The sequence below is a fragment of the Podarcis tiliguerta genome (assembly GCF_965153285.1).
Source record: "Podarcis tiliguerta genome assembly, chromosome: 3".
Lineage (NCBI taxonomy): Eukaryota > Metazoa > Chordata > Lepidosauria > Squamata > Lacertidae > Podarcis > Podarcis tiliguerta.
Genome location: NC_139536.1, coordinates 74,253,702 through 74,281,108, shown reverse-complemented (window position 1 = coordinate 74,281,108; position 27,407 = coordinate 74,253,702). Strand labels below are relative to the sequence as shown.

The window sequence follows — 27,407 nt, the reverse complement described above, 5'->3', positions numbered from 1 at the left end:
ACTATCCAAATATAGTCCTCAGACCTAGTGCCAATGTCTTTCAGAGATATGTTCTCACTTTTATAAAAGATTTCAAAATCTATGGCTTCATCAGGCAGCATTGACTTAGGGGGAGTCTGTAAGTTCTTTAAAGATGAGGAACTTCTGACCCATGGACCGAATTAGACCCACAAGGATGCTTTGAACATGCTATGCCCACCTGTCCTATACCTGACATCAAATATCATTGTTGTTATCATTATCATTTTTTAAACTAGATTTGTATACTGCCCTTCATCCAAAGATCTCAGTTCACAACGTGAAAAACACAGTATATATATGATACACTTTTAAAAATAATTTTTATTTATGACATTATCTATGATATCAGGTGTGGGGCAGATAAGGGTGGATTGGCTGAAAGGAGCTTTCCAGGCCCATTACTTTACTTGCAAAGCATTTCCCAAGTGCCTGACCATCAGCCAGTTGCTTAGTGCTAGGCAAGTGGTGCACAGAGACTTTGCAAGTTTCCCAAGTTCTGCCCTTTGAACTATACCGCCCCCCCGGCCAATGTGTAGGGGCATCCTTCACCTGACATAATTATGACATCAGATGAGGGGCAAGTAGGTAGTTCTTCCTACCTGTGAAAGTTGGTCCACAGGGGTGGGGGAGATAAGAAATAGAAAAATAGAAATACTTTATTGTCACTGTACCACTTGTTTACAGTGAGATTAAATGAGCCCTCCCCTCCCCCCACATCCTCTCAGTCCTTGCTACACTCTGTGTGCTGTCGTACGACCACCAATCCTGAACGTCAGCTGCAATGTCCTGTCTTCCATAAGGATCAAGAGCACTGGGCTACCCCTGTTGTAAGACGTGTCTGCCACTTGATACATGATAGAAAGGAAATCTAACATCCTTATTGGAGGGTATTGTGGCATGGCAGGAGAACGAGGCATTGTGTGGGCATGTGGCTGCTGAATTTCTAGCAGCATCCATGATGCTATCAGGATACATTTTGGTCCTGCTGCTCACTGTATGCCTAAATAGTGCTGAACTAGCAACCATGCTTCTTGCAATCCCTCTTGATGCCATTTGGTAAAGCTATTGCGCCCCCACCCTTTATTATTCCTGAACAATAGACATATTTTACACTCTGGTGATCTGCCTCATAAGTCACTGCTGTCAGCAGAAAAGACTCAGCTTCTTTCCTTGGTAGAACTACTTGGTAGGACCAAAAAGATGTTACATGAGACAAAAACCAATAGCATGTTTGTTATCTGCCTTTTCATTGATTTGCATCATAATGATTTAAATTTTAATATTCATTTTGACCTAATAAGGCTTTACTGGGGCTTCTTAGCAATGTGCGGTGTTCTTCACCAGCCAAAATCACTAACAACTGCACATTTAGTTAGGCATCTGCTTTCTCATTTGCTTCCTAGTCAGATTTGCAATTTATTTTCCGCATAACTTTTCACTTTGGGTCTGCACCCTGCACAATGCAGGTAGGAAGCACACAGCAAAGTGCAACACTTGTTCTTCCCGAGAGCAAACATGCAGTGCAAATTCATGCTGCGAGGATTCGCAAAGCTTCTTAGGCTTATGTACAGGTGTGAAAATTGTTGTGGTATCCTGCTAAAGCATACTTTAGACAATCACATTATTAGCTAGCCCCATAATTAAAATCATTTGTGGGGAAAATGAGCAGTTTCTGAAGTTGGTGCTTAGTCTCTCTCTCTCGCTCATGAATAGAAAAGGAGGAGGGAGCATCAGAAATGTTTTCCATCAAAAGAGCAACAAGCAGTGAACACGTTTCTAAGTAAATGCTTGAATTGTGTTAACACTTCATTGTTTAAAAGGCCCGTCTGCTTCAAGGCTAGCTGTATGCATGTTTCTTCATGCACACATGTACATATATGCATCTGTGTTGCGTGAAATTGCACATGTGATCCTAAGCAAACTTGGTTATTTATTTATTTATTTGGATAAACTTACTTATTTGTAAGTTTGCCTCAAGCTGGTGGCAAGAAAATCTATGGGATTACTTCCAAGAAAATGTGTTTACATCTGGGACCTCTTTCTCTCTATCTCTCACACACAGAAGCACTTGGCATCCTTTCCCCACTTTGTATCACAAAAAGGAAATATTTACTTGCAGCCATTGAAAAGCTTAGTACCCAAATCCTGAATATTTAATAGAAAATAAAATGATATTTATTTTTAAGTGCATTCTACCTTCAGCGCCACTGCATCCTCACAACAAATCTATTGCGTTGCCCTGACATAGTTACTGCAAAGGTTTTTCCTTTGCTGTCCCAAGGGCCCAATTGATTTATCTGCCAGAAGCCTAAAGCCCCAAAATAAGATAGCTTTGAGTTTACAGAGGTCATTTTTCATTGTCTAAATAAAAATTTCTAAACAAAAATCTCTCATCCTGTTAACCGCAGGGTCCTTATCTCCCCAGAGGCTACAGAAACCTGAAAGAAGCCATTTCAATTCTTTTATGAAGAAAGATAAAAGCAAGTTTTCGATTAGAAAGCCAGGGAAAGCTGCCTTATTAAATGGTGGTAACAGTAACTAGTCAAAAAGGCAAAATTGTTCAGGTAGGGGGTGGGGTGGGGGGAGGAATCATTATGCATAAATCACACATGAGGCTGCCTCAGCAATCGGAATCAGTGAGGTTTGGAGAGAAAAAGGAAGTTCGCTGACTTTAGGTTTAGCTAGTTTTGGTTGTTCATTCTTATTTTATTTGTATTTTTTTTTTTTAATTCTCAAACCTTGTTTTATCTGACATGTTTTCTTAATTATGCCTGCATGGCTTTATCAAGCAATATTAACCATGCATTACGAAGCTTACATATTCAGACCCACCTTCCCTTGATCTGTTGTGATTCAGAGCACTTAGGCAAGCTCTGGCGAAGCTGGGAAGTGGCATGTAATTTCTGCTCTAGAACAATAGACTTTGCAGTGCTAAGCTAAAAGTAGAAATTATCAAGAACTACTCCATATTCCGTACTTTGAGCTAGAAAGATGAACAAATGCATAAATGGCTATGCTGTGGAGAAGAAGAAAAATAACATGGCTGAGGCTCCAAAAGTCAAAGGAATTCTACAGGTAGAGAGGCATCTGCAACTTGCTTGCACGTCTTAATAATAATAATAATGATAATAATCAATAAAATCTTAAAGGTTGTGTGGGTTGATGGGGCATTAAAGCTTATGCAGATGGGTTCAGTGTGTGAAAGTGAATGCACTGTAGATGTGCAGAAATAAATAAATATTGCTCCTGAATCCCAAAACAGGTAAAGCTTTCTCTTTCAAGGCAAATAGGCACTATTGCTTTGGCTTCAGGTTATTGGCACAAGCATGTGGTTCTGAATATATGAGCGTGCCCACTATAAACAAACCTGGAAACTAAGGGAATGAGAATGCTGAGGGTTGACACTGACACTTGGATCCCAGCCAGCCCCGGCGACAAGACCCAGGAGAGAGATGGAATCTTGTATAGTGTGCTTAATTGGGTCACTCATGCATCTACTCATGTTGTTTCACACCTTCCTGTTAACCACCCACCACAGCAGACTCCAGGAGAGTAGCAGAACTGTTGCTATATTAAACAGCTGATTAACAGGACTAGCTCGGAGGCAAGATGCTCTTGGGAGGGTGCCTTCCCCCCCTCCAGTTGGCCTTGTGTTCTCTGGGTCCAGTCCATATCACTCTCGGGAAATGGCAGATGAGTGAGCAGGCAACGGAAGCTACCATTCCTTCCACTGGTGGTCTCTGGTCCAGAGGGACAAAGGAGGTGAGTAGATAGTAGTGTCTAAGAGCAGCAAATAGACAGTGGCTTTTTGGTAGTCAGCAGTGAGTCCCCTTGGAAGTGTGCAGAGATCTGGCAGAAGTCCTATATCTCTTCCACTATGTTAAATCAATGGCTTGTTTTTAAATCTACATTGCATGACAAATCCCACATTTCCCCCAATATGAAGCTGGTTCAAGTGTCCATTATAATACTTATATGCCTTGGGTCGGTCTTTGCTGGAGTTTTGCTGTGTGTGTGTGCATGTGTGTGTGTTTAATAGTCTTTGCAATGCACGTTTTGAAGAAAAAATGCAAAATTCTCAGGCTGCTCAATTTTCAGTCTGTTTTAGTTATGAATATATTTTGGAATACGACAAGGGTAGAAAATTTCAGGCTTCTAGGTACTGCCGTAAGTGAGTCAGTAAGTCACTTATTCGTGTGTGTTCATTTTCTGCCCCACTATCAAATGCTTTTTGGGATGTGTATTCTCTGTCCTATTCAGATGCACACCTAAATAAAATGCTTTTTTGGAAACTCTTCATATTACATCCATTATACCAGACATTTACTCTCTATTTTTTGTAGAGAAACCTAAATGTACTGCTTTTAAGGTTTACCTGCTCTGTTTTTCATGTGTCATAATGTCTTCTAAGAGGGACTACCTTGTACTAGAACACAATGTTTATTTCTAATGCTGTAATTCACCCACAGAGTTGCTCTCTAGGGCTTCTCACCAAATGCAAGAAAATAAAGTTTTAAGCCCAAGAGGATTTTCACTACAATGTAAGATATTGATCACAGCATTGCTATCAACAGTGGCTTGCTTCTGTTTTTCTGATTTTTAGACATTCATTGTGATAAGTAAATTCATATTGGCTAGGTAAAGGTAAAGGGACCCCTGACTCTGGGGTTGCGGCGCTCATCTCGCTTTACTGGCCGAGGGAGCTGGCATACAGCTTCCGGGTCATGTGGCCAGCATGACTAAGCCGCTTCTGGCAAACCAGAGCAGTGCATGGAAATGCCGTTTACCTTCCCGCCAGAGCGATACCTATTTATCTACTTGCACTTTGACGTGTTTTTGAACTGCTAGGTTGGCAGGAGCTGGGACAGAGTAACGGGAGTTCACCCCGTTGCGGGGATTCAAACTGCTGACCTTCCGATGAGCAAGCCCTAGGTTCTGTGGTTTAGTCCACAGCACCACCCGTGTCCCCCTCATATTGGCTAGCTGTGTGCATATATGTTGTTCTAAATATGGTTATGTCTTTAGAACAGGAGTTGCCAACCTGGCACCCTTGGTGGCCTTCATTGGGCCCCTTTACGCACAAGGTCCAGTCTCTGAGCTTTCATATATAAAAAATAAGTCTCTAGCTCTCCTAGAAAGGAAGTTATATGTTCAGGTATCCTGGTAAGCAATTTCTGTCTGCTTAGCCAGACCACTGGTCCATCTAGGTCACTACTGTTTCCATTGACTGGCAATGACTATCCAGGATTTTAGAACATTTCCCAGCCCTGCCTGGACATGCCAGGGATTGAACCTGAGATCTCTGCATGGCCCTACACCCAAGGTGGTCAACATGGTACCCTCCAGAAGATAATGGACTACAACTCTCATTGACCTTGGTCATGCCATGTAAGGCTGATGTGAGTTGTAGTCCAAAACATTTGGAGGTTGTCACCTTGGCTATCCCAGGCTACAGCTTTCCAGAGATTCAGAGAAGAATATTTCCCAACATCATTTGCAGGTGCCAGAGATTGAACCTTGGATCCTTTGAATGTTAAGTATTTGCCACCCAGCTACATCCCTATTAATGGAGGAGTCAATGTTAGAAAAGAGTTCTCTGTCAAATGGATTTTACCAGATGAAGGTGAAGATGCCCAGGAAAGGTTTCTCAACCATTAGAAGCCTATTTTATTTTTGAAGTTATAGTGCAATCCTATATGGCTCTACTTTGGAGAACTCAACAGGACTTTCTTCTGAGTAGACACATAAAAGATTGCACTGTTAGATATATAGATAATATTTGATTTCGAAAGAGAAATGGGGAGGATGAGCACCCATTTCATCCGCCCCCTCCAGTGGAATAAATTTACTCTGTCATCTTGAAGATGATTGCATCTCCCACAAGTAATATTTCTTTCTCTGTGTATGCCTCTCATTCCTCCACAGCTGTGCTGCAGTTGTCTATGGCCACAAAGTTCTGTTCCATACCTTCTAGCTATGAGAACTCAGAATCATATCTACTCAATCCATCTAAATATCTTCAAAAAGACGACAGTCCTCTGAGGGGTGAAAAGTATTCCTAGGCTTCCCCCCCGCCCCATCCTAACCTGATAATACCTTCAACAGAGGACTTTCCAACAATGAGAATTTTGGAGGGAAACCCCACAGATATTCATATCTTCAAAGGAAGATATCTTTTAAAAATGCAGCATTCTTCAAAGGGGAAACACCACCCTCAGCAATCTGAAATTCTTTAAAGCAGGAGCCCACCAGCACTATGAATTCTCTGAGGACATATTCCCCAAGTGTGTCAGAAACTTGGAAGACAGCAAACTTCCCCCACCCTTGCACTATAAGACTTGGTGTGTGTGTATGCATATATATATATATGCATTTTATGTATATATTTATAATTACAGAAAGGCCTTCATTTAACCGAGGCTGTGTAAGATGATCCTCTTAGAAGCTTCTAAAAAGAATGAGCATGTGCAATTTAAGATTTTCTGAGTTTCAAACTTATTTGATTATCTATCACCCACAGACAGGTCTGTTATAACTTAATTTGCGTGTTCTCAATGGAGCCAGTGTTTCCTATACAAGATATTGACAAAATACCTTACAATATGATGAAATGCCCTAGTCAGATTTGATAGATTGATTACATTTATATCCCACCTTCCCTCCAAGGAGCTCAAGGTGGCATAAATAGTTCTTCTACTCCTCCCCATTTTATCCGGTCAGGTAGGTTAAGCTGAGAGACTGACTGGCTTAAGGTCAACCAGTGAGCTTCATGACTGAATGGGAACTAGAACCCTGGTCTGCCAGGTCCTAGTTCGACTCTCTAACCACTATGCCATGTTGGCTCTTGTATTAGCTTTCACAATTATGGATGATTGTTAATATCTTCTATTACTGGACAGTCATGGACCGTCCTCAGAAGACTAGCCCTGAGCTCCTGCTTCTGAGAACTAGAATGGTGGTTGTAGGTAGATATACTTATTCTGCCCCACTGCAAATCTTGTGCCCTGGATAGTTTGCTTCTGGACTTGCTAGCTCATATTCCAACACAGCTGTGCTTGTGAAGCCAGACTTTTCCCATTTGCTGATGTAAGAAACTCCTTTCTTCTTCCTTCTCCCCCTCTCTTCTTTACAGTTTTATCCTAGGCAAATTTCATTTATTGCTCATTGGATTTCAGGTGGGGCAGGCAAGAAATTAAAGTCAGCAAGAAGTCACCACTCACACACCTTTTCTTTTTTAGTGTAAAGCCTTCAGAGCCGAACCTCTCCATTTAATTAGCCGTTTTCTGTTCCCATGCTCTTTCATTAGATGCTCTGTTTTAATTTAATATACTTAATTCTACTTTTTAAAATGCAACTGTGTAATTGTGATGATCAAATAAAATTTTAAAGCAAATGATGAATTCAAAAGAGAGCTGCCAGGTGACAGGAAATGAGTCACTAAGGCTGCACTCCTGTGGACTTACTTGAGAGTGATTACTACTGAACACAGAAATGGACTGTAGTCCTGAAAAACCATGCATAGGACTAGGACTGATTTTAGTAATAGTTTCCAGTGTGGTTTGAAGTAGCTCTGAGTCCTCTAAGAAGAGTTTGGAGTTTGGATTTGATATCCCGCTTTATCACTACCCGAAGGAGTCTCAAAGCGGCTAACATTCTCCTTTCCCTTCCTCCCCCACAACAAACACTCTGTGAGGTGAGTGAGGCTGAGAGACTTCAGAGAAGTGTGACTGGCCGAAGGTCACCCAGCAGCTGCATGTGGAGGAGCGGAGGCGCGAACCCGGTTCCCCAGATTACGAGTCTACTGCTCTCAACCACTACACCACACTGGCTCTCAATTGAGACAGCAACCATTATTAAACTCCTTCCGTGCTCACCAGTAGTTGTCAAGGAAGAAAGGCAGGAGAATGTCACCAACCAAGGAACTGTGTAATGGTTTCGGGGAGGGAGGGTGCCTTTATGGAAATCCCTTTGCCTCCTGCACTTGATTTAGGCCTAAGCAGATTCACTGCATTTCTCTAAAACATGGCTGCCAGGATCCATCCATCATCCTGCTATGAATTGACCCCTATATGTAAAGGACTGATTCTCCACATGTGAACCTGCCCAGACCCTGGGATCATCATCTGAGGTCATTCTCTGAGTGCCATCTCCGAGGGAATTCAAGAGGGTGGCAGAGAGGGAACGGGTCTTTTATGAAGTAGCTCCTCATTTATGGAATGCTCACCCTATGGATGTCCACCTGACACCCAATTTCTCATGGTTTGGATATCAAGCAATTTATTATATTTCCATGTCACTTTCCATTTAAATGAATCCCAAAGCTGCTTACAAACAATGAGTAACATAATAGAACAACACAATTACAGCATGTCATATAATATAGTTAAAAAATAATCAATAAAGCCGTAGCAAACCAGCAAAACACTATTAACAAACCAGCAAAAATAAGCTAAACATCACAATTACAGCATAAATAATTGGATGCTGTTACTCTGATGATGTTTTTTCTCACGTTTGTGTCTTTTGGTTATTGTACTTTTTATTGTAAATGGCTTTGAGACATTTTGTTGTGAGAAGCAATTCACAAATTTAGTAAACCAAACTAACTAAACTGCCTTCCCTCTTGGTCCTTCCCCTCCATCTCACCCCCACGGTGGGCAATTCCTCCTGGTTGGCTTCACCCTTTGTTCCCCATTCAGCTATGCCCACTTTGACTAGTTTTGCAGTGTAGCCTCTTTTTTTCATCCCCTCCTTTCCTCACCCTCTCTTCATTCATGGGCAATGTAACCCAGAGCACATTTCCTAATGAGTAAGCATTTCAGGGAGTTGGACCAGATGACCCTGGGTGTACCTTCCAACTCTACAATTTCCTGATTCTATAATGTTATGATTCTGTGATTCTAAGCTGAATTGAACTCAATGGTATTTACTTCTGAGTAAAAAAAAATATGGTCTTGCTAGGGGGATGTGGATTGTAGAACAGTGCTATATTCCCCATAGCAGTGCCAAGTTCCATGTAGATCAGGCATGGGGAACCACTGGCCATGCTGATTACGGCTGATGGTTAGTGATGATGGAGCCCAACAACGTCGGGGGGGGGGGGGGCACAGGTTCTCCATCTCTGCTGTAGAACCATAATTTTAATTTCACTTTCAATTGCACAAGGGAAATTCTTTAGCAGTGCTATAGAGTCCTAGCATGTAAGTAACTGCTGTGCTGAACTGGCCCCTTGTAGCATCAGACCAGGTAGAAAGGCAAGTTTTACCATACTCCGCATTACTGATTGGTAAAACGCTAGCATTTACTTACTTTCCTGTCCAGATGCCGATGGCATGACTTCAAATGACTACTGCATGTCTGTATCCACCCAGTGTCATAGTTATAAATAATTATCTGAGACTTACAGAGCATATTTCTTTGTGCAACAAAAAGCTGTTTGCCTAAATAAGAAGAATACTGACGATAAAACCTAACACCAGATATACTCAATATTCACTCTACTGTTCCAACCCAAAAAGGAGAACAAGATGCCTGTACGTTTCCTGAATCCTGTCCCAATTATATTTCATTTAATAACACTCAGTAAAAAATTTCTGCCTGGCAGGGGAAATGAAACGACATGATTTTATGGGATCATTCATCAAGAACTAATTGAAGCTTTCACACAGTTTAGTGCTGATAAAATGCTGGTAACAATAAACAATAACAAAATTCACCAGAGAAGGATTTGTTTTGCCGCGATGAAAATGGTTCACTTTCATCCTGGGGATTCCTGGTTAAAAAGAGTCTCCAATTTAAAAAGGGATAAGCACAAGCTCCTCTGCATAATGACAGGATGGAAGCTGTGTCAAATGTATTAGTATTGCTCCAGTGGAGCCATTCTCATTGTAAGCATTTGCTATTGTGTGTGACTGAGGGAGGATGCATAGCCACCAATAGGATTTTTTTTTAAGAGGGGGGAGTTGGATTAGTTAAAAAAAGAGGGGGGAAACCAGTTCTCATGTAGTTTTAACCAGAAAGGAAAGTAAATTATAGCTTTCCAGTAGCTTTTTGGAGGGGGGATTTGCAATATATTATCTAATCTTGGATATGTTTACTTAAAATGTTTCTTCTTCTGTTTCTTTGCTAAACCCAAGCTATTTAACGATTAAAGCTCCCTCCTTTCCCTGCCACATTCCGCAAAGATGATGTGTCACTGTTTCAAGTGTCAAAGTAAAAAGTGTGTTTTCCATTTATTTATTTTTTTGGAATATTATACTGATAATTGAATTGTATCACTAGCACTGAGGTCACTGATGAGGATCACTGACACTAGGCACGCAGACGTGCAACCGAAGTCATTGGGTTGCTTCTGAGTAAATGAGCTTTCGGAGTGAAAGCAAGCATTACCTTAAGTAATTCAGTGTAATGATTAGCTTAATAAAATGAGCAATGTTTATTTTGTATGAATCCTAATCAGGGATGTAGGAAACCTAGAGCATTTATGCCATGCTGGAAAGTGTCGCTATTAGAGATATTTATCCAGAAAAAAAGAAATATACATATTTTATTTTTTATCTTGGTAGAGGTAGGGTTTTCCCCAAAAAAGTTGTTTACCTGTTAGCATGAATGTGCTCTGATGCTTTTATAAGACCAGAGACCTTACTATATTGCTCAGACTTTTCCAGCTGAAAGGCATGGCAGTCTAGCTTAAGTTTCTGTTTCACAGGGTCCACAACATCTTGTACAAGTTGCCTCTTGGTTTTTGCCTACAGATTTTCAGCAACCTTCTGTAAATATGTTGCTGTATTGAAGTACTGCTTTGTTGATGCCAGTGTGTGTTCCCTTTCAGTGAAAGTGAAAAACACAGATATTCATTGCATCCCTTGTTCCAGTATGGGTTGCAATACAGACTTGTTTAAAACAAGGGATATTTCAGCTGAACACATTCCAGTTGATCTGAAATATTTGGATTGTGGAGATTTATCTATGCACACTGAAGACCCATTGAAATTGCACTTCTAAATAACTTTGACTTCCAACATTAAAAAAGACATTTACAATTATTAGGCATTTTGAGGCATGAGTAAGGCACACAGGCTTAACTTCTGTACCACATTAGAAGCTACTTTCTACCATCTCACATATTGTGCTTGCTTAGTCCGTAGCCTCAATGAACCTACACTTTCCCTTGGTCTGTCAACCCCAAATCTTAAGGAAGAGATCTGGAAAAGCAGCTACCAACCAATTCCTCCACCAACCAATTCCTAAACCAATGCCTAATCGCAACCTTACAAGTTGTGACAATTTGCTACACAGTAGGCAAAAACCAAATGGCACCAGCCAATCACACAAATGGACAAAATTCCTACTGGGCCCCTGCCCCCAAAGCAGATGACCCCATGACAGGCATAACAAGGTCAAGTGAACAACCTGAAAATAGGTAGGTGGGGCGGGTGATCCGATGCACACAGCAAAAAGAGGAATCTCAATGCTGCGTGCAGGGTATTTAAAGGCTATGGCTGTCAATCACGAAATGGCAACATTTAAATCTCCCCAGCAACAGGAAGCTCAATGAGAATGGTGGCCAAACTCTTTTCCCGCCCAGCAACAGTGGGTGTCTTGTTAGCCCCCACCGCAACATGTGCTGTCCATGAAGGAGAACACGCTTTACTTGGAAAATGTGTACTCTTTGCTCCCATTCAGCACTAACACTGATAAAAGTTGAGCACATAGATACTAATCACGTTCCAAAGGCAATCAAATATGTCCAATATCGTCAAACTCTAACTGTTCTGTTTAGAATTCATCCTACCCTATCCCAAAGCCTCAGCTGAAGTTGGTATATATGTTTATTTAATAATCCCAACAACCCTTTGAGGTAGCTGAACTGAGAAATAGTGGAACGACAAATCCATTACTATCTATAGTTCTGTCTTTGTCTACTGAGCCAACTCTGGAATGAGTGTTAACATGGGAAATGTATTATTATTATTTATTAAATTTCTATGCTGCCCTTCATCTGAAAAACACATGGTGGTTTACAGCATGAAAACACAAAAACACATGCCAAAATAACAAACAAAAGCAACACCCCCCAGTTTAAAAGACCACTGATTGTTTAATTAGCCAAACCTGCATATGTAGAGCTGTGTGTCATCAGCATATTGCTGACATCACACTCCTAAACTCTGGATGACCCCACTCAGCGGTTAAATACTCAGAACCCCAAAGAACCCTGTACTGCAGGCTCCATGAGGCCAACAAAGCATCACCCTCTGGAAACAACCATCCAAGTAGGATCAGAACCATCGCAAAGCAGTCCCACCCACCTCTAACTTGGATAGCCGCTCCAGAAGGATACCATGACAGATGGTATCAAAAGCCACTGAGAAGTTGAAAAGACTTAACAGGAACACATTTCCCGTGGTGGTATTCAATGCTGGTATTCAATACTCAGAGTAGACCCATTCAAACTAATGACACTGTTTACCATTCCCATTGAATCAATCACCCATCTCCTACTACCCTCCTGAGAAAAACCCCACCCCACCCTCCCATTGTATATAAGGGTCTGGTGACTTCTGTTTCAGTGTATCTGAAGAAGTGTGCATGCACACGAAAGCTTATACCAAGAACAAACTTAGTTGGTCTCTAAGGTGCTACTGGACAATTTTTTAAATTTATATATATATATATTTCGACTACCTGAATCTAATGATCCTAAGTTAGCCATGCTTATTAACTTCAATGTGCCTATTCTGAGTAGGAATAGGTGTTATCAAATGACACCTTTAGGGTTTTCCCCCACCTGAAATGGTACAATTATTCATCTTAGCCTGCTTATCTTGTCCACTTTATTGAGGATGTAAAAAAAGCAGCAACAACTTGTGCTTCACAAGATTTTAGAATGATTTCAAGGAAAGAGTCATTTTAGGAATAAAGGCGTTCTATCTTTGTGAATCAATTGTGGCTTTTAAGACATCCCTCTATACAAATATGTCAAGGTCATCACCAGATTGCACAATTATGTAGAAAAGCTCACCTTTGCTGCTGTGCCTTGGTTTGCATGCAGAACGCTGCCTATTATGATTTCCAGCTTGTTAAAGCTTACCCATAACAGGGTGTGCTTTTCTCACTGTTATTACTGAGCACACATCCCCTGTTTTTCGGCATGATTTGTTCTGTTGCAGTTAACAATGGAGAATTGGATAATTCTTGCATATTTTCGGAATGTAGCTGGCAGACAGAAAGATGAATCTGTGGCCCAGAGAGTCAGATTTCCCCTGTTTACATTAGGACTGTAATCTGTGCCCTGCAAAAGCAGACGGAAGAAGAATGCAGGGAAAAGATGTCCCTAAGTTGAGAATGGCTCTTCCCAAATATACATGCAGCACTTAGACAAAGATATGGACTCAAGCAGTCATTAAAAGAATATGGAATCTTCAGACAATCCTAACTTCTTGGATTCTTATTCAAGGCTGCAATTACTTTTTAAGATAGCATGCAGATTTCAAGTATTATATTTATGTCACTTCATTTGCATGCTAAATATATGACATTTGCATTTTAACTGAAGCATCTGCGCAGACAAAGATGTATAAGAAAATATGGTCTTGTAGAACTCTTAAACTGAGAAGCATCAGACATGTTACAATCTTAATGGTAAAAATGCTCTTAAAAACAAAACAGAAAGCATTAATATTGATTTGATGAATAAAGTGAAATGAACAGGAAGAGAAATGGAAGGAGAAAGGCCTGTGGTGTATAAAATTATTAGTCTTTTTAAAAAACAAAAAGTAACACAAAGCGACTTACAAAAAAGAAGAAGAACCCAATACATTAAAGCTAGCATAAAACTAAAAGAGAGTAGAAGCTAAAAACACATTCATGTTCATAAAAAAGGCAGGACCAAGGCATCCCACTCACTGAAGGAGACCACAGATAATTAAAGGCCAAAGGCATGACAGAAAAGAAATTTTTGCCTGGTGCCTAAAGATAGGTAATGATCCCTGGGGAGAGCATATATCTAAAATATGTTTTCCTGACTACTTTGAAATTACATTTGGGTACAATCTTTAAGGGAAAGTGAGTAAAAATAATAGACCAATTTCTGAACAATAATGGTTTTGGGTTGTTGTTGTTTTTTTAACTCACAAAACAGCACAATCTCTTTGTGTTAGAGAAAAACATTACAAATTGTCCTATCAATGGTATATGACTCCACTCACATTGAGCAAAGTTTACACATTCTGTAACAGGCTGGAGCTGTGGACATCAGAATGCAGATATGGAACATACTTGGTAGACCTGTCCAATAATTAAAATCTTGGGAAAGGTAACATAAGTTAGACTATACCATTGGATCCCCCTCAAATTTTGTTAGGGTATTTAGGCCCACGAAACACAAAGTACTAACATGAAATGCAATAGTAGTTGCTTGCATACTTCTTGCACAAAAATGGAAAAATAGGTCACCAGCAGTGAAGGAAATGAAGGAAGCAGTGACGAAAATTTGGAAGGTATCAGTGATGGATAAGCATACAGAATTTAGAGAAAAGAAAGAGAAGAAAGTCACCGGCAGTAGCATGGCCAGCGCAAGACACTTTGCTGTCTGAAGCGAAGGACAAGAGGCACCCCTTCCATTGCATGTACAGAAGCTGACTGGAAGCCAGTGCTTCAATTCTGGTGATGGGACAATGCTCTTCACCACTGTAGAGGACGGGCAGCTTGCCTAAGGGATGCAGAGCAGGAATATGTGTGGCACACCGCTCTGTCCTCGAACAGACAATGGCTAGGGGGCTCAAAAGTTGCCTCCTAGTCTCACTCTTCCTAATGGTTGGACCAGTCCTGGGTGGTGGGTCGTGTCAGGGTCCTAGGAGCTGTTCCAATACTTCCATCTTTTACACGGCCGTTAGAAGATATAGGAGCAGGCTCACCCTAACAGACTGCTATGCATGGCGTGCTTTTTTGGGTCACACTAACAAAAATAACAACAACAATGGGATGAATCAAACATGATATTTACAGGCCACCAGCATTCTGAAGTACTTTTTGGGGCTAGACCGAGAACCAGGGAGTGTCATGAAATGAGAACTAAAAATAGCCCCTATTCTTATTAAGGTGTGTGTGGAAATACTCCAATATCCATTCAAATGAAATTACTTTGTAGATCTATATGAGAAAGAAGTAAGAACTGGAATAATAGAACAAAGCCAAGGAAGGGATAAAGTTTAGATTTAATATCTTCATCAGTTTCCATGAGGTGTCTCAGGCTGTCAAATCATCTCCATTGGAATTTGCGAAAATCTAGCTAGTTGCCGAGCCTTGAAAATTAGACTTCACAAAAATTGTCTGGTTAGATAACAATCTGAGAATGACCAGAGTGGTGAGTGAGAAGCAAACTGAGAGACAAGTCCTTTTGCTTTTTTCATACTAATTTCTGTGTCTGGAGATTTTGGGGTTTTTTGCTATAAAATGTGGCATGCATTGCCAGCATGCAAGACTTGACACACCTATAAGCCTATGGGGTTTACATTGTTAAGGAAAAATGCTTCATAGTTCTTATTAGCACATCGGCTTTTGGACTGCTGGAAGAATAAAGGTAAGCAAAAGCAGAGATTAGGAAAGTTTGCCTGGCAAAGGCAATCACAAGATAGCTACAGAGAGAGTGTCATTAAGAACCCTTCATTAAATATTAACCATAAGTGTACATTCGCACCTGGATCCGTAGTTTTTACCATGAAATTCAGCTTGTGCTAATGCTCTTGTGGGACCTTGTTGGTACTTAAGCCACAAATAGAGGAACAGTTTGCACAACCAATGTTAATCTAGTTTGAATTTGTGCAGCAAATTAATGGGAGCAACAGAACAGCCAACTGGGCACAAACATACCTGTGAGTTGTCCCTCTCGAATGCTCCCAGGAACCATTCAGCAAGATGGGTTATGGCTCCTCTCAGCCTAGCAGAAAGTAGTCTGGATAACAAACATTATAAGAGATGGACTGGGTTCCTTTTGTGGGGCATTAAATTGCAGAAATGCTATGCTGATTTTACTGTCTCCCAGATGAGTTTGTCTGAAGCAGCAAACATCTAGTGATTCCATTAATTTATGAATGAATGCAACTTTTTGAAGGACTAAGACTAAGGGCTGCATACATAGCCCTAGGCTATCTCTCCTGGAGAAACAGATCCAGAGCAAGGAATAACTAGGAAAACAAAACACTTCAGAAGGTTAGATTCCATATATCAGCAAAAGCTGGTTAATTATTGTATTAATATTTGTCTTTCTCCCTTTCCTATTATTGCCACTATTGTGGATGAGTGGGTTAGAGTGGCGCCAAAGAATATCTAAGACTAATTCACAAATGACTAGCCTGTTAGCTGTTTCCAAGATGGTCTTAGGTGCCATTTCACATGATAGGTTATGCCAAAGCCATAAATCCCTATCCGTATTTAACTACAACAACTGCCTAACCTTTTAAGTGTGTGTTTTTAAAGAAGGCAAAACCTATCCTTTTTAAAACTAAGATGACTGTCCCACTTTTTAAATCTGTGCTGTGTGGGCCACTGTATATATATATGGGGGGGGGGGGTTCTTTTCATACCTTTCCCAAAATGGGAGTTTTTAGCCTTCAGATGCAGAAATAAAGGTCTATAACAGAAGCATTAATATTTTTTTCCATATTATACAAGGCTATATTTGTTTATTCTGGTAGTCATTGTGGTTTGTTTACACTGTAGCACTATGGTTTGCTTACTGCATTTATTCTATTGAGTTTAATGTTTTGTAAGCCACTTTAAGCATTATTTTAGGTGAAAGCTGGAATATACAGACATTTTTAAAACACTGGATTTCTCTCATTTGGTTTTTCTTTTTACTTAAATTATGATGGAGCACTGCTTTGCTGGAGAAGAGAGGCTCCTAGCTCCTAATCTTACATCACTTGATTACAGAATATAAGAACTGGGCAATGAAAATTGCCTCCATGCTATCCAGTTTTGAAGTGATCTTATGATCACGGACTGTCAAAAGATACTAATGTCAGAAAGAGAAAAGTACTTTCTAGGCACTTGTGTGTGAGACTGCCGTGCCTATGTTAGTAAACACAACAGACAATGTATAATTCAGTGCTCTGCCTTCTAGAAAGGTTCTATTTTATGGCAGTATGCAGCTATAATCAGGTTGAACCAATCGGTGGTATTGGGCAGGTTATAAGGGAAAGATTAAAATTCCATTTTAAGATGAGCATTTTGAATTTCTATCTCAATGGATCTTGGATGTAAATTATATTGGAAAGATAGGTATAGGGAGTCAACACACATGTAGTGGACTTTTTTGAGTGTTTAATCTGGGGTTGGTGTTCCTTTGACATCCCCATGCTATCTCACTGTTCACTCTGCCAGGCACCTAAACATTAATTACATCAGTATCTTGCTAATGCATATGAGATTCTTGCTTGTAAATTAACTTTTTTTATTTGCAAGTGTGTATGTACTGTAAATCTGGCGTTGATAATTAGTTTTGGCCAGTAGGCTGGATCAAGTTGTGGCCAACATTCTGTGGGGCCCATTTGACAGGTGGGTAGAGCATGCACCTCTCAGTCATCTGACATCATGTGACACTGGATGGATCTGACTCTGGCCCAAGCTTGCATTCAGCACCAAAGTCATATAGCACCAAACGCAAGCCAGACTTGGAAAGGAACAGCTGGGGCACCAGATGAGTGACAAGTGTGCTTGGTTGGGGGTGGGAGGGAAAAGCCTCGCGGGCTAAATTAGGAACCCTGGTGGATGTAATTTTGCCAATGGGGCAGAGGTTTCCACCTGTGATGTAAAAGAATGAATGCAACACAATTGTATGGTGGTGTAGTGCTTCAAGCTTCCAATGCTCAGACAAAACAGAGCAGTGCTTTTTGTGAAGTAACTGTCAGCCCATGGAAAGACCATTTTGCCACTTTAAAGAAGGCAATCCACCCCACATCTTGGTGACTAAAAAAGGGAAGACTGCACTCTGGATATTCCTGGGGGTTGCTTTGTTTAACGTGTCTTTGCAGCCACTTTAGAGGACACCATCTGCAGGTTGACACCCCTCCCCCTTTGCCAAGAGGGAAGAAAAGATTATGATTTCACTGTGAAAGGTGAAATGCCAATCTTTGCATTGAAAAATGAACCCCATCCCTTCCAAGCAATCCATGCCTATGTGTAACATTGTTGGGCTATACACCATTGCAACCATATGTACGTAGCCTTCATTTATTGCATATGTGGCTCTGTTTTGATTCTGTTTGCCCAAATATGTCCATTGATTACATCTGTGTTCATGTAAATTGAAAACCTATATGTACACATGCAGATGGTGCAATTTAAAGTTAGATGCATATATAGTCAGGCACATTCAAATTAAATCTACAAATGAACAGTGAGGTTGAAAAATGTGTTTTCTTTCCAAATGCAAATGTTTCAACATTTCTGAATAGAACATACACATATCCCACCAACTCAGATATGTTTCACTTAAACTTCCAGGCAGCAAACAGAGGAGCCACTCTCTAATACAGCCCTCCGAGGTGCAAAGCAACGGCAAAGCTGATTAAAAATTTGCAGAGGATGAGAGGTCTGGCAACATTGATATGTTCCTCAGAGCTCATAATCAAAACATTCCCTTGGTTTTCTTCAGCCACTTACTTCTACTCTGCCCTAACCACTTTTAGCCAGCAAATCTAAGGGTTAGGATTCTTCTGTAAATCTTGTTGATATGGATTAATATAGGGTATCTTTACTTTCAATATACAGTGGTACCTCGGGTTACAAACACCTCGGGTTAAAAACACTTCAGGTTACAGGCTCCACTAACCCGGAAGTAGTACCTTGGGTTAAGAGCTTTACCTCAGGATGAGAACAGAAATCATGTGCCCACGGCGCGGTGGCAGCAGGAGGCCCCATTAGCTAAAGTGGTACCTGAGGTTAAGAATGGTTTCAGGTTAAGAACGGACCTCTGGAACGAATTAAGTTCGTAACCAGAGGTACCACTGTATGTCTTGTTATTTCTTAATCTTACTTTGAACAAGAATGTCCCTGCTCCCTCATGTGTATATATAACATCATCCAACACCTCCATTACATCTGAGGAACTAGATCTTTCCTGCATAAAGTCATGCCACAATAACCACTGTAGTCCTATTTTCCATAAATTTTCGAACGTCCCCTTAAAGCCTGTGTCTATTGACATGTCTTATATCAGTAAGTTAATTAACATGTTTTTTTTCTTTTGTCTGTCATGAGGTCAAATCAAAATGAGAAGTAGAATTTGAAATTGGATCCATAATGCAATGTAAACTAAATAAATCCAACAACAATAACAACCACCATTTCTTGCCCACACTCTGGTATCCCTTTAGGTAAGAAGCATTTTCTGGGGGAGCATGTAGCACCCAGCAGTGGTTGACCAATATTATTAAGAGAGGGCAACAACAATTTTTTGAAAGACTTACCCACCACCATCCTGCCCCATTTGTCCAAATAATGTATGGCCTAGCTTTTGTTTTCTCACAGGAAGCCCAATATTATATAAGTTTGAAAGCGTTATAAGGACATAGTTGCCAGTCAAATCCATTGCATATACACTGCCGGTTTTATTACCATTTTTGTCATCATTTTGGTTTGTATTTAGATTATTCTTGGAATATACAAGAAAAATAGGTATCTGTTTTTCTGTCCTTTAAAAACAGCTGCTCGCCAAAAACCGAGCACAGCCTTATTGTACTTTTTTTAAAAAAATAAATAAATAAGAAATTAAGAACACGGAGGTTTGGCAGATGTTGACTAATCTGTAGAAAACACTTCTCAAAATCTGGGTGAATAGATCAATAATATGAGTGTTTAATCAGGCAACCTAGCAAAGCATATTGGGATTGGGGACAGGTAAATACTACAGGGAAGTAGTACACATCAGTCCAAATTGGTGCCCCCCATTCCTGTGGAATACAGAGCTGCGTATTAAGTTGGAATTGGCCCTAAACCTAAGGTTTGGATGCAATGTTTTCTCATATTTGGAGCTGCCAGATGTTTTATCTTTCCATGGCATCTTTTCCTGCTTTCTCCCCCCTCCCACCCCTTTTCATAAAGGGAGATGAGATGTGAAATGCCTAATATGTAATCAGCCTTTAGGAAACTCTTTATGCATTTCATTTTTGCTCATGTATATAATTTTTTACATGCTAAGTCCCTTGTGTTTTGTTTGAGGGTTGCCTTATCTATTGTCAGCCAATAATGCATTGAAAGATTCCTCACAATGATATGTGCACTGGCATATTATCTTGTTGAACTATTCAATTAAATATGATAATGTTGAACACATTGACATAGTTAAACACTCAGGTGAATGAGCAATTCACTGTGAAGTGTAGAAATATTTAACGTCATCTGCATGCCTCTGAGAAATCTATTTTTTTAAACAACACTTCAGGATTCAGAAAGAGATTTCTGCATGCAAACACAAAGCTACCGCCGTGATAGTCCCATAGTTCAACACTCTTTAAAACACCACACACACACACACACAAGCCTGTGGAGTATGACTTTAGTTGCTTGTGAGGCCAGGTAAGTCACTGTCCTGTGATGGTAGCAGATGTTCCTGGGTAGATGGAACCTTGTCCTCTCCTGTCACAGTTCAGGGCTCACAGGGAAAGCTGACTGCAGCAGAGATATGTTTCAGTAGGGCAGAGTCATGACAGGCAAGGCAGGCTCTGTCAGGATTTTGGAAGGCACTGGCTGGAATATTGTCATTCAGGAAAGTTGTCCCAGCAAGGTGCAGTGGCCTTCTGAAGGCTGACCAGTCAAATCTTGCTATTGGTCCTCTGTTTTTGTTCTCAAAGTGCTGTTGGCCAGTTCTACAATAACTGGCTATAACAGTGTAGGGCAGGGGTCAGCAAACGTTTGTAGCAGGGGGCCAGTCCACTGTCCCTCAAACCTTGTGGGGGACCAGACTATATATTTTTGGGGGGGAGGGGGATGAACAAATTCCTATGCCCCACAAATAACATAGAGATGCATTTTTAATCAAAGCATACATTCTACTCATGTAAAAACACCTAGCAGGCCCCACAAATAACCCAGAGATGCATTTGAAATAAAAGGGCACATTCTACTTATGTAAAAACAAGCTGATTCCTGGACCGTCTGCAGGCCAGATTTAGAAGGCGATTGGGCCGGATCCGGCCCCTGGGCCTTAGTTTGCCTACCCATGGTGTAGGGCTTGTGAGGACTGCCCTGTGAGTGTGGGCTCCAAGTGTGAAGAGTCCTGCAGAGCCACCTCTTCTAGAATGGAGAGTCTTGGAGTAAAGGACCGATAGCTTCTCAAGTCATACTTCCTCCCCCTCCATGTCATCCTCCAAGCCCATGGGGTGGTTGAGGTGAAATAATATTACTGCACCATGATTGTTTTGACTGGCTACTTTATCCCACTCTTCAGGCTTCCAGTATCAATGAGAAGAAGACAACCCCTGCCCTCAGGCTCGCAATCAGGATACATACAAAAGGCAAAGGAAATGGAGGAGGAAAAGTAAGTCATGGCACTCATTTTTACATGACACCTGGTACCAAAGGCAACAGAGCTTAATCTCCCTCTCCACCCCATTCCCTTGGTTGATGCTTGCTTTGAAGGGTGAGGCAAATCAAAGCGTGAGTTGTGATATACTTTGTTTCACAACATATCACGAGGCAGTGAAGAGGATGCACCATGATGCTGCATTTGGATCTCCAGCCACATCCAGTTCCATCCATACCTTGTTCACCATTTTAAAAAGATGGGCAATGTTTATCTTGTTGCATTTTCTGGAAACTGTCTGAAAATGGATTGTATTTCTGGGACAGTGTACAAAGGGGGGGGGAAATACGCACTTCCTCCTGATTATCCTGATGCAGCCCATGATCATTCTACAGGAATGAGCTCTCCTTGTATATTAACTGGAATTCACAAAATAAGCATGCATCATGAACTGCTGTGCTTCCTCTGTCAGCACTTCCCAGTTGAGTTTGAAACCACATTCAGGAACAAGCTTTTCTTCCAGTTCTAAGACACAGTCCTTTCCCACTCTTCTGAGTAATCCTCACTGCGTTGTTACTGAGTGTCACTGTTAACTGCTTGCCCTCTTCTTGGGCAAGATGCTTGAGCAATCAATGGGGGTGCAACTATAGGCATTCTTAGAATACACGCCTTATCTGAAACCATGTTCTTGTAGAGATTGAAACCTGCCTTGCCAGCTGACTTCAAGGTGCCTTTCAAGTTTGTTTGTTTATGTAATCAATTTACATACTGATTTTCAATGTCAATCCCCCCACAAAAGCTGTTTATGAGCCACGTAAAGAGCATACAGATAATAGAACTTAAGGCCACAAACACCACAAAAATCTAAAAACAAAACAATATTTCAAAACATTTTTAAAATCCCAGAGGACGTCCCATAGTGTTGTCATTAAAGGGTGATTAATCAACAGTCCTATGATATAAAAAAGAAGCAAAGTATTAACCAATGCTTGTGTCCAACTGTGATTCAGGTATAGCAGATTAGATAAAATCATGGTAGGTTCAGGTTAGAGTCACCTTCCAGTGATTGGGCTGGATGAAACATATTTTCAGATTCATCCAGTTTCTCAGCTGTCAGCCTCAGGACAATAGCATAAAAACCCTCTCTTTCCTACATTTTAAAAATCCATCACAGTGAGTCCAGTCTTCCTCTTTTTTGTGTATGTCTGTAGGACTGAAGACGTTCTCTGTTGTTGCCATAATGTAATTCACTTTTTGACCATTTGGCCACGTATTAGCATTTCTCTGACACCTAAGCCCTTTCCCCCACTCCATATTCAACAACTTGAGTTCACTACAATCTTTTTTTGTAGCACAAACCCTGGAAGGAACTTGGGGCTAAGCATTTGCTCCTGTTATAAGCTGAAGGTTATGCTAAAGCACATAATATGCTGAAATCATTCATTCTGCGTATGACCTCTGCATAAAGTAAGATACAGAAAGGTTCCTCATAAATACATGCTGAAGAGAGAAAATAAAGTTGCAAACAACCCTTGGGACAGGAGGACTTCTTGACGGAGGAGGAGGGGGAAATCAACAACCCAGAGCATACAGGAGATTGCATAAGCGAAAAGTATTCTGACAGTAGTGCTGTCAAAAAATGCTGTTTGCTAAGTTTTTTTAATACAAAAACTATATCTTATGTACTTTGGACAAAAAAAAAATCAATACAACAAATCTCACTCTTCTCCACAAATGAATACATTTGATAAAACCGGACATTTCAGTAAGGCTTTTGACAAAGCCCCCCATGATTTTCCAGTGGAGAAGCTGGTAAAATGTGGGCAGGATTAGGTTATTGTTAGGTGGGTTTGTGGTTGGTTGACTGGCCCAGTCCAACGTGTGCTCATTAGTGGTTCCCTAGCATCCTGGAAAAGTGACAAGCTGGGTGCTATTGGGTTCTGTCCTGGGCCTGTTGTTGTTCAATATCTTTATAGAAGACATGGATGAAGGAATTGAGAGCATGCTCATCAAATTTGCAGATGACACCAAACAGGGAGAGGTAGCTAGTGCTTCAGAAGACAGAAGTGAAATTCAAATTTACCTTAACAGATTGGAGAACTGAGTCAAAACCAACAAAATAAATTGCAATAGGGACAAATGCAAGGTTCTACACTTAGGCAGGAATAACCAGCAGCACAAATATAAGATGGGGGCCAACAGGCTTGCGAGTAATACATGGGGAAAGGATCTAGGGTACTTAGTGGACCATAAGCTTAACAGCAGTCAACAGTGTGATGCAGCAGGAAGTAAAGCTAATGCAGAAATCTAGTGTCCAGATCAAGGGATGTTATACTCTGCCTTGGTCAGACTACATGTGGAGTGTTGTGTCCAATTCTGTGTGCCACAATTTCAGAAGAACATTGACAAGCGGGAATGTGCAGTGGATGGTGACCAAGATGATCAAGAGCCTGGAAACCAAGCCTTGTGAGAAATGTTCGAGGGAGTTCAGAATGTTTAGTGTGGAAAAGAGGAGACTGAGAGGAGATATAATAGTCATCTGCAGATATCTAAAGGGCTGTCACATGGATGATGAAGCAAGCTTTTTTCCCTCATGCTCTGGAGGGTAGGGCCTGAACCAATGGATTCAAGTTACAAGGAGATTCTAGCTAAACATTAGGGAGAACTTTGTGATGGTAAGAGCTGTATGACAGTGGAGCGGACTCCCTCAGAAAGTGGTTACTTGGAGGTTTAGAAGCAGAATTTGGATGACCATCTGCCCTGGATGCTTTACTTGAGATTCCTGTATTTCAGGAAGTTGGAGTAGATGACCCTTGGGGTCCCTTCCAACTCTACAGTTCTGATTCTGTTATGTAAAATTTGTGGTGCATCTGCACACAATTATGATAACAAATATGCAGTGCAGTCCTGTGGATGTCTGCTTAGAAGTAAGCCCCACTGAGTTCAGGCAAGTGAGTAAATGGTTGCAGCCATACAGAGACAATTAGCAAATGGTCAAATCCTATGCATAGTTATTCAGAAGTAAGTGAAGTCTCACTGATGTCAATATGACTTACTTCCTAGTACAGTGGTACCTCGGGTTACATACGCTTCAGGTTACATACGCTTCAGGTTACAGACTCTACTAACCCAGAAATAGTGCTTCAGGTTAAGAACTTTGCTTCAGGATGAGAACAGAAATCGTGCTCTGGCAGCGCGGCGGCAGCAGGAGGCCCCATTAGCTAAAGTGGTGCTTCAGGTTAAGAACAGTTTCAGGTTAAGAATGGACCTCCGGAACGAATTAAGTACACAATGGGTAGAATTCAAGGTCACCCTAAAATGATAGTTCTGTCAAGCACAAGTGTTTCTGCTTGCTAGATCATGTCTCTTGTCACCCTTCACCATGTTCTGTGGGTTTTTCTAACCCTTCCAAACAGGCTTAGGGAAAGTGCAGGGGTCATGTGGGGGGAGAAGAAAGGCGAAAGTCCTGTTGTATTAGCAGGATTGTTGCACTGGATTCTGCTAGCACAAGTTGAATCTGGCCCAGAAATACTTATTTCTGAGTAATGGGATTGCTTTGCATAACAATCAATAATTCCGCATATGAATGGATGGGTCTTGCTTTGACCAAGGCTCTCTTGCCCCCTTGCTTTTTGGAATTCTTAATCTCTGAGGAAGTACCGGTAGTAGAATCTAATTCACACATTTTGTTTTTAAAAACTAGGGCCCTAGTCAACTAAATTGTTGTGCTGGCAGAGGACAATGCAAAGACTTTCAATACAGCATTGGGACTTTCTTCTCTCCCCCACCCTGTGCCCACTCAATTTGCTCCAGAGGGTTAGGAGAACCCTTAGAACAGTATGTGGGGGTGGGGTGGGGGGAGATGGGAGATTTTTCCATTGGCAAGCAAAAATGCCTGTGCTGAGGGAATGATCTCCGTAGTGCTGTGTTGACTGCAACCACTAGTCGCACTCAGTTATTCACTTTGAATGTGTTTTTAGAAATTCCAAATTAGTTCAGCATTTAATTGCAGTAAGTATTTATTTGCCTTAATGTGCAAAGAAGTCCAAACTAATACAGGAGGATTGCCAGTCCTAGAGATTTTTGCTTTCTCTTCACTCTATCATTTTCTGTAATGGCTTCCTAAGAAATATGGTTTGTCCAAATCTCTGTATACATGCTAAGCTGCCTAATACTTAGGCTGCATTCAAACAGCAGTTTATTCCATTTCCCTGACATTTCCCTGACTGTTAATTCCTTCATTATATTTGAGCTTCCACACAACATAAAATCCACTTCTAGAAATATAATGGAATATGACTCATGTTTAGCACTCATTTCCATATTATTTGATCTAGAAAAAAATCCATTTACAGCCTCCTTAACCTGGAAAATTAAAGGAGTAAAGTGATCAAATTTGGGGCAGTAAACTGGCATACAGTTCTTTCCTGCTGTTTTTGTGGTGGTCTCATGGGAGAACAGAAGCATACATGTGCAGAAAGGATGGGAAGTAGTGACATTGTCCAATTACATTCATTGTTGTGAGACACTATGCCTACTCATGCAAATGAAATTTAGTGCAACATGCCAGTGCTCCAAAAGCCCCAATTCCATAACCCAACAGGTACTGCAGTGCAAATGGAACATTAGAAAATGCAACAGAAGCACCGACATTATAACTAGGAAAACTAATGCAATTTTCCTCATGTCGGAATGCACCTTGCATCAAACCATTGGTCTACCTAATCCATTATTATCTACACTGACAGGAGCTTCCCCATGGTTTCAGACAGTGAGATCCTTTTCTAGCCATTCTATGTGTTGAGATCATTGCAACTGGAGATGCCAGGGAATGACTTGGAATTCATATAATGTGCTTTACAGTATAATTTACAATCCCTACTAACGAAGATATAGCCTCTCTAGGGTTGGAGGTAATGAGGGCAGTTCTCATTGCCCACAAAAGACCCTTCTGGACTTCTGATTTTAATGATCAGAATGAGTTACTTCCCTTCCCTCTTCCCCCTGGGATTCTCTTCTGGTTCATGTTCAAAGCAACCAAGGTTGAAATCCTATTCAATCCTTACTATATGGGAGTTGGTCCCATGGAAATAATTGATATTTGCAGTGAACTCTCTTTCTTCAATTCTTGTTCTGCCTTTCTGAACAAGGTTTATGGCTCAGGCACAGATTTGGTTTGACTCTGTGACATAGTTTTTATTTAACAATGTTATTTTTAGAAATGCAAAGATGCTGATATGAATAACTCGTTTAAGGTGTGCAAAATCAGGAAGCTTATATACCCTAATGGATGGAATTACATCAGCACAGGCAAGCTTTGCAATTGCAAAGTAATCTTCAGAAGTAATGCAATGATAACTAATTCTTAGCAACACATAGAAAATGTTGGTTAGAAATGCAGATATTTTGAGTCACTTCAGAAACAAAACAAAACATTGTCCCCTTTCCTATTTGGAATCACTTACTCTCAGAGATGAACACAGCAAACAGCTGTCTTTAGTGAGAAAACCGTTTTATGGCAGATCCTCAAGACATTTGCAATATAGGCAGAACAAGAGTTAAGAGCAACACCTATGCAAATGTACTCTCTCTCCCCCTCTCCCAATTGCCTTTCTTCAGCCTTGGTTCTTGGATAGCTAGATGCAAAATGAGACTGACATGCTGGATACATGGATATCAAGGCTGTGGTTTCCCTAGCAACAGTAACCACATAAAAAGGTCTTAGAACTTTCTCCATTTCTCATGAGACACTTCAGTTATTCACATAAGGTGATGAATGAATATGATTGGCTCAGGAGAAGCAGGACTAATAGAAAAGAGTTATTGAGACTATTTTCTTATAATTTAACAGTCAAATACT

The 27,407-nt window shown here is 40.7% G+C and overlaps 2 long non-coding RNA genes across 2 annotated transcripts in view; both read left to right on the top strand.

Moving 5' to 3' along the window:
- LOC310674409 overlaps positions 1-18,610 on the top strand; it is a 188,631-nt gene extending 170,021 nt beyond the window's left edge. Inside the window, exon 8 of the long non-coding RNA XR_014509568.1 lies at positions 18,529-18,610. This is a non-coding gene — a long non-coding RNA (uncharacterized lncRNA). The remainder of the gene's footprint in view (positions 1-18,528) is intronic.
- Positions 18,611-21,477: 2,867 nt separating this feature from the next.
- LOC310674424 overlaps positions 21,478-27,407 on the top strand; it is a 32,739-nt gene continuing 26,809 nt past the window's right edge. Inside the window, exon 1 of the long non-coding RNA XR_014509585.1 lies at positions 21,478-21,562. This is a non-coding gene — a long non-coding RNA (uncharacterized lncRNA). The remainder of the gene's footprint in view (positions 21,563-27,407) is intronic.